Raw genomic sequence first — 8,457 nt, 5'->3', positions numbered from 1 at the left:
TTGACTACTCTGGGTCCCTTATGTAAATGGAATCCTACAATATTTGTCCTTTTGTGACTGGCTTATTTCACTCAACATAATGCCCTCAAGGTTCACCCACGGTGTAGCCGGTGTCAGGATTGCTTCCTTTTTGAGGCTGGATAACATTCCGTTGTGTGGATAGAGGACATTTTCTTTATCCATTCATCCACCAGTGGACATCTGGGTTGCTTCTACTTCTTGGCTGCTGTGAAAGATGTTGAAGTAAATGTGGACGTGCAAATCTCTCTTCTAAACCCTGCTTTCAGTTCTTTTGGGTATACAACTAGGAGTGAGATTGCTGGATCATATGGTAATTCTATTTTTTAAACTTTAGTTAATATTTATTTATTTGGCTGCTTAGGGTCTTAGTTGTGGCATTCAGGATCTTTTGTTGTGATGCTCAGGCTCTTCACTGGGGCTCACGGGCTTATCTAGTTGTAGCGCGCAGGCTTAGCTGCCCTGCGGCTTGTGGGATCTTAGCCTCCCGACCAGGGATCGAACCCGCGTCCCCTGCATTGGAAGGCAGATTCTTAACCACTGGACCACCAGGGAAGTCCTTATTTGTAATTTTTTTTTTTTTGCGGTACGCGGGCCTCTTACTGTTGTGGCCTCTTCCGTTGCGGAGCACAGGCTCCGGACGCGCAGGCTCAGCGGCCATGGCTCAGGGGCCCAGCCTCTCCGCGGCACGTGGGATCTTCCCAGACCGGGGCACGAACCCGTGTCCCCTGCATCGCCAGGTGGACTCTCAACCACTGCGCCACCAGGGAAGCCCCCTATTTTTAATTTTTTGAGAAAACTTCATACTATTTTCCACAGCAGCTGCACCATTTTACATTCCCACCAACAAGGCACAAGGGTTGCAATTTCTCCACATCCTCACCAACACTTATTTTCTGTTTTTCTCTTAGTGGTACCTCGTCATGATTCGACTGAACTTTTTTTTTTTTTTTTTTTTTTTTTTTTTTTTTTTTTTTTGCGGTATGCGGGCCTCTCACTGTTGTGGCCTCTCCCGTTGCGGAGCACAGGCTCCGGACGCGCAGGCCCAGCGGCCATGGCTCACGGGCCCAGCCGCTCCGCGGCATATGGGATCCTCCCAGACCGGGGCACGAACCCGTATCCCCTGCATCGGCAGGCGGACTCTCAACCACTGCGCCACCAGGGAGGCCCTCGACTGAACTTTTGAACATACAGAATTCAGCTATAATAACTGTTTCAATGTCTTCCTCTGCTGATTTGTGATAACATCTCTATCAACACTGGGGAAGTTTGCGGGGATTGGTCACTCTCATCATAGGTTACGTTTCCGTGCTTCCTTGCATGTCTGGTAATTTCTGCTCGCATGCCAGTCATTGTGAGTTTTACCTCATGGAGTGCTGGATGTTTCATATTCCTGCAAATCCTCTTGAACTTTTTTCTAGAATGCAGTTACATTACTTGGGAACAGTGTGATCCTTTTGATCCTCGATTTTATGATTTGTTAAGTGGGTCCAGAGCAGGGCTCAGTCTAGGACTAATTATTCTCCATCACAGAGGCAAGTCTGTCCAAAGGTCTGGCTGATGAGAGCAGCAGTGCCATGGGGCACTGTAGCCTCTAATCTTTCCAGATGACGCTTCACATGCCCCTTCCAAGGTAGGCATGGGCCAGTCCTCCACTGGAAACTCCGTGGACCCTCTCAGCTCACTTGGGTTCTCTGGGCAGCTCCCTCTTCTCTGACACTCTGTGTCATGTTGCTAGCGGCCTGACCTCCCCAGGCTCTCACCCAGGGGATCCACAGGGACCATCTCGTCCCACTTCTCATGTCACAGCCTGGAAACTCCCTCAAGGCAGTGAGCTGGGGCAAGTCTAGGGCTCGCCTCACTTGCCCCCATCTCTTAGGGATCATTGTCCCATTTTGCCTGGTATCCAGTGCCTTCAGAGCCATTGTTTCATGCATTTTGTCTGGTTTTGTGTTGTTTTTTGGTTGTTTCAAGTGGGCGGGTAAATTCTCCATCACATCTGGAAGGGGAAGTTTTTCCTACTGGAAATGTCCTAAGTCTGGTTTTGGATGGTGGCCACATAGGTGTATCCAATGGACAAAACTCATTGAACTCACTTGATCCGGCAGGTCCCCCTCTGAGCATAACCCTGGAAAACTGAAAGTAGGAACACAGAGATTTGCTCAGAGGTGTTCACAGCTGCATCATTCACGGTAGCCAAAGGTGGAAACAGCCCAAGTGTCCACGGACCAAGGAAGGGTAAACAAGATGTGCTGTATCCATTCAACATAATATTATTCAGCCTTAAAAAGGAAGGAAATGGGGCTTCCCTGGTGGCGCAGTGGTTGAGAGTCTGCCTGCCGATGCAGGGGACACGGGTTCGTGCCCCGGTCTGGGAAGATCCCACATGCCGCAGAGCGGCTGGGCCCATGAGCCATGGCCGTTGAGCCTTGCGCGTCCGGAGCCTGTGCTCCGCAGCGGGAGAGGCCACAACAGTGAGAGGCCTGTGTACCGGAAAAAAAAAAAAAAAAAAAAAGGAAGGAAATGATGACACAGGCTACAACATGGATGAATCTTGAGGACATGATACTGAATGAAATATGCCAGGTACCAAAGGACAAATCCTGTAGGATTCCACTTATATAAGTGTGATGGTTAATTTTATGTGTCCCTTTGACTGGAGCAAGGAGTACCCAGTATTTGGTCAAACATTATTCTGCATGTTTCTGCGAGGGTTTTGTTTTGTTTTTTTGTCTGAGATTAACATTTAAATCAGTAGACTGAGTAATGCAGATTTCCCTCCCTAATGTGGACGGGCCTCATCCAATCTTTTGATGACCTGAGAAGAACAAAAGGCTGATCCCCCCCCACACCCCCAATAAGAGAGAATTCTTCCTGCCTGAGGGCCTTCAAACTGAGACGTTGATCTTTTTCTACCTTCAGACTCCAAATAAAGCCTTCGTTCCCCTGCATGTCATGTCTGCGGACTCATCCTGCTAACCTTGGGACTTGTCAGCCTCCATAATCGCATGAGTCAATTCCTTGTAATAAATCTCTCTAAGATACACACACACACACCCTACTGGTTCTGTTTGTCTGGAGAGCCCTGACTAATACAATGAGGGCCCTAGAGCAGTCAAATCCATAGAGACAGAAAGTAGATGGCGGGGGCCTGGGGCTGGGGGAGGGGAGAAGGAGTGCATGTCTAGTGGGAACAGCCGTTCAGGTTGGGACAAGGCAGGAGTTCTGTGGGTGATGGTGGTGATTGTGGCACAACAATGGAATGTGCTTTATGACACTGAGCTGTGCACTTAAACGTAAGGTTAGGATGGCAAATTTTTTTTTTTTTTTTGCGCTACGCGGGCCTCTCACTGTTGTGGCCTCTCCTGTTGCGGAGCACAGGCTCCGGACGCACAGGATCAGCGGCCATGGCTCACAGGCCTAGCCATTCCGCGGCACGTGGGATCTTCCCAGATCAGGGCACGAACCCGTGTCCCCTGCATCGGCAGGCGGACTCTCAACCACTGCGCCACCAGGGAAGCCCTGGATGGCAAATTTTATGTCATGTATATTTTACGACAAACATTGAACTGAACACCTCAGCTCTGTGCAGAGAGGGATGTCACCCAGAGCCACAGCCACACACCAGGAACCCGGAAGTCACTGCCACCACAGCCACAGCGCCAGTTGACCCGACTGAAGCTGGCAGCCGAGATAAGAGAGCCTCCATGGCCTTCCTCGCCAGCAGCAGCCGTGACATGCCCTGGCCTCCTGAAGCTTGAACAAGATTTGCGAGCTGCATCCAACACAGTCTTTCAGTGTGGTTATAAACATGGGGTTTGGGCTTCCCTGGTGGCGCAGTGGTTAAGAATCCCCCTGCCAATGCAGGGGACACGGGTTCGAGCCCTAGTCTGGGAACATCCCACGTGCCACAGAGCAAATAAGCCCATGCGCCAGAGCTACTGAGCCTACGTTCTAGAGCCCACGCTCTAGAGCCTGTGCTCTGCAACAAGAGAAGCCACCGGGATGAGAAGCCCACGCACTGCAACGAAGAGTAGCCCCCGCTCACTGCAACTAGAGAAAAGCCCACGTGCAGCAACAAAGACCCAACGCAAAAAAATATATATAAATAAATAAAATGTAAAAAACAAACAAAACATGGGGTTTGCTCAAGTCCACCTTTTTCTCAAATGCCTGCCTCCCGGAGCCCTCTGTGCCCCGTCTGCTCTCCACCGGCCACTCCTTAAGCCTGTGGCTCAGCTGTGATCCTGGTACCTCATCATCACAGAAATGGCCCTGTGGGTCCCAGAGATTCCGGAGCCAGTCTGCCCCTACAACGGTGTGCACATCTGTCGCCCGTGAGGAATCTCCTGTCCAGCAGCAGAGCCAGGAGGCCAGGAGACCAGCCGCATCACCAAGCGTTCAGCCCACAGGTCACCGGGCACCCAGAAAAACACAAGCATCCAGGTGCCCGTCCAGCTTCCTGCCCCTCCTGTTCCTACTGTGCCCCGAGGCCAGGCCAGGCACAGACCCAGCGGGATTCGCCGCCCTGAGCGCTGCCACAAAGTGAGCGGACTGAAGGGCGCGAGAAGCTCTGAGGGGCCAGTGCCAAGGGGCCCGGGGCGCGAGCCGGCGGCCCTGGGACCAGCCCCACCCCCCACCTCCCACACTGGGGTCCGGCCCCGCGCTCCTGGCCCCGCTGGCCCCTTGCAGGCGGTGGGACCCTAGAGGGTCAGAGACACCTAGAGCGGGTCGGGGGCTGGCACCGGCTCGGGGGTGAAGCCTCTGGGTCGAAGCCTGGGGTCCGGAAGGTTCTCGCGGACGGAAGGAACGGCTTCATCACGGCTTGGTCTACTGACCCCTGTGCACCTGAAGCCCCTTCGGGAGGAAACCATGCGCGGGCCGCCCTGGACGGTCAGGGGAGTGTGCCCGCCCAAGCGGTCCACTCAGGGCCCCGCCCAGGGTTTCCCCGGCAACTGGGGCCGGGCCACGCGGTGAACACTGCCGCCCGGTGGCCAGTGGGTGAACTGAACGGGTCTGGTGCCCTGCTGGACTCCAAGCCAGCTGCTGCCCAGAGGGAGGGGCGGTGGAACTGGTGGGGCTGAGGACGCTCGGCCGGCCTCGGGGCTCCTCCGTCCTGAGAGGCTTCCCCAGGCCTCTCTGCCCCACCTCCTCCTCCGGGCCTGGAGGGGACAGGGATGGGCCACAGACGTGCTGCGGACCTCTCGCCAAGTAGGCCTTGGTGCCCCCCCGAGTGCTAGGCCCTGTGTCTGGGGTATGGGACACAGAGATGACCCCTGCCCCCAGGGAACCCCCCAACCTGGAGGTGGGAGCCAGGTGTCACGGGGAACAAGGTGTTGGGGACCAGGCCTCAGAGGTGACAGGCAACAGGGGGCCGGCTGCAGGGCCCCAGTGCACCCCGGTGTTCCTGAAGCAGCCCAGGTGGGTGGGTCAGCGAGGAAAGAGGCCGCCAGGGACTTCCTCTGGCCTCTCTGGTCAGCAGAGGCAGGGCCTCCGGCCAGGCTGGGCCAGGGCCGAGTGTGGACGTGCTCTGGACACGACTGCTGACCCTCATGTGGCCCTGAGCACGTCCCGTCCTACAGCTCAGCAGGGCTGCCTCCAGGGCTGGGTCAGGCACTGCTCACGCTCCAAGCCTGGCCGCCTGTGACAGGGGCAACTGAGGCACAGCCAAGCCCAGCGTGACGATGGAGCTGGCAGCAGGATCCTGGCTGGGGTCTTGCCCTCTTGTCCTGTGAGCCACAGGCCCCAGCCTGGACCCACGGGAAGGACTGTCACAGCCAGACGCTGTACCAACACTGCCCACGGGGCACAGCCGTCACCCGATCTCAGGCGAGGACGTGGAGGCCACATCCCACGGTGGACACAGGACCTGAACCCTGGGCTGGAAGACTGAGCTCCCCATGTTTCCCCGAGATGCAAACAGGAACATTTGACCAGCCCCTCCCCACTCGCCTGCCCAACCACCCAGAGGAGAGCCCTTGGGTTATAGGGGCAAAGCATCTGGGGGCCTCTTCCATGGCCTTTCCTGCTCTCTGCAGAAAGGGGGGCCCTGCGGAGGGCCCTGTGTGCCTTTCTGCACCCGGTGTCATCAAGGTAGACTGCGTGACCACAGATGCCCCGGGTTGGGGGTGGCGGACACCAGGACACCGCTGCCCCCGTCTGTGTCCTGCAATTTGTCAGGGTCTCCCCCAGCCCCAGTGCCCTGTTCCACCCAAGAAAGGGTGGAACACTGACCTCACGCCAGCATCCCCGGGGGATGCTCTCAAAGTCTCCACTGCCCGGCCCCTGACCCCAGGGTCGGGACGGGCCCACACAGTGGACTTGTAAGGGTTCCTCAGGTACCAGGACTGAGAACCATTCCTTCTCTGTACCTCGTTCTCTTCATTTGGGAAATGGGAATAATCAAGCCAATGGCAGTGGAGGTGGAGGCCATAAGCACCTAAGGGCCCTTTCAGATCAGGCCTCAGCCCGGGCAGCAGGGGGCATCCAGGAGAGACCCCTGCCCATTTTACAGAGGGGAAGCCTGAGGCTCAAGAGAGACCTGTCCAAAGTCTGTAGGGCAGAGCCCGGGACCTGGGGCCACTGTGGGCCAGGCTGGTGTGCTAGGGGGAGGGGCAGAGAAGTCATCACCCCCAACCCTGGGCTTAGTGCTGGGGTAAATAGTCACCCCAACTTTGGGTTTAATATGCTGGGGGGACAGTTGTACCCCCAGTACTGACAACCCCCAGAGGGCTGGCTGTGTTCCCCAGTGTCCCCACCTGCTCCTGTGTCCTCCCAGGGCTGGGAGGGAACAAATGTTGGAGCCCTGCTGGGAAAGCTGCCCGGGCCAGGTCGCCCCGCACTGGGCCCACCCTGAGGCCAATCCGCTCATGTGGCCTGGGGCTGGAGGTGCCCCTGGCCGCCCCTCCTCATAGCGGGGCAGCCCTCAGGCGGACCTCATGCCACAACCGACGGGCAGAAGGTGAGCACGAAGGGCCGCTGACTTGGCTCGTCTGGGTCCACCACCCCCACCAGCCACGTCCTGCGAGTCCGCGCCTGCAGCCCCGCCCCGCCCACCAGAGGGCGGGGCCTGGGGCGGGGACTGCAGGGGCCGGGTGGTGGGAAGGGACAGGACCCCCACCGCCACGACCGACCGTTCCTTTGTAGGAAATCCACGGAGCGCCCCGCACCCACTGCCTGCGGCCGCCTCCTCATGTCTGTCCATCGAGACGCACTTTCTGTACACGGAATAACACGAGCGGCTCCTAAGTGTACAGTGTGGTTGTGACACGTGTGCTCCCCCGGTCGTCCCCACCCCTTACTGGGTACTCCCAGCGGGCCCTGCAGAGCTCCGGGGCGCCTGCCCGCCCCCCCTCCCCTGGTCGCTGCTGCTCTGGGCCTCAGTTTCCTCATGTGACAGATGGGGAGAATTTTAGCTTCCACTTCCCAGCAGCAGAGTGAATAATGCTAATGCGTTACTCAAATTACAGCCCCAAACCCAGGCCAGGTGCCCCCCCACCGCTGCCCCTCCCCCCCGGCTCCCCTGCCCTGCACAGTGCCTGGCCTGCGGTGTAGCCCGGCAATGGGCAGGAAGGCAGGCGGAGAGGAGTGTTTCCGCCGAGGCCCCGGACCCAGCGAGTGCAGACCCTGATAAGGGCGCACATGGCCAGCCGCACGTCCGCCTTTTGTCCCCAGCTCCGGTCATTCTTTCCTGCCAGGACAGAGGACTGAGCGCCTGGCGGTGGCCTTCCTCCCCTCCGCCTCCTCTCTGCCCCGGGCTCCGAGGTCCAGGGTCTGGGGGATTTTGAGGCCCCAGGTGGCAGGGGCCCCAGGACCAGGCAGGAATCTGGACCGAGCTGACCAGGCTTCCTTCCTGCTGGGTCCTCTCCAGGGCCAGCAGTCTGCTGGCTGAGTTCAGGGCAGTGGGGAAGCGGGGAGCGTTTGGCCAGGGAGGCTCTGGGGGCTCAGGCCCGGCTCAGGCTCCCTCGGGAGCAGACACTGCCCCCTTCCCTTCCTCAGGTCTCAGGGAAGCATGGACCCAGTTCAGCCGGACTCAGAACCCACCTCCTAGGCTGCTCATCTGTCCTAAAATGACCCGACATCAAGCAGAGAGAGGGCTGTCCCCCTTACCCCCACTGCCCACGTGCCCACAGGACTCGGTCACACGGTAGCTCTGGTGGGCTGGGCTGAGGAGGGCTCCACTGGCCCCCAAAGGGATCTCTCCCATCCAGTGAACTCCAGGAGCTGCCCTTGGCTGAGGAAAGCGTGCCCAGGTCTGAGGGTGGGCGGTGGGCTGCAGGCAGAGCCCAGGAAGGCTGGGCTGGGTGTCTGTTTCCGGAACTCCCAAGAGAGTGGGAGAGAGGGCCTGGGACCCCTGGGGTGCTGCCTCCCCACTGGCTCCCTGGTCTCCCCAAAACATGTCCCCATACCTTGTGGGGCTGGTAGCAGGGCCTGGTGGGC

The sequence above is a fragment of the Mesoplodon mirus genome (assembly GCF_964341445.2).
Source record: "Mesoplodon mirus genome assembly, chromosome: 1".
NCBI classification, from domain to species: domain Eukaryota; kingdom Metazoa; phylum Chordata; class Mammalia; order Artiodactyla; family Ziphiidae; genus Mesoplodon; species Mesoplodon mirus.
Note: the sequence above shows the minus strand (reverse complement) of the source record.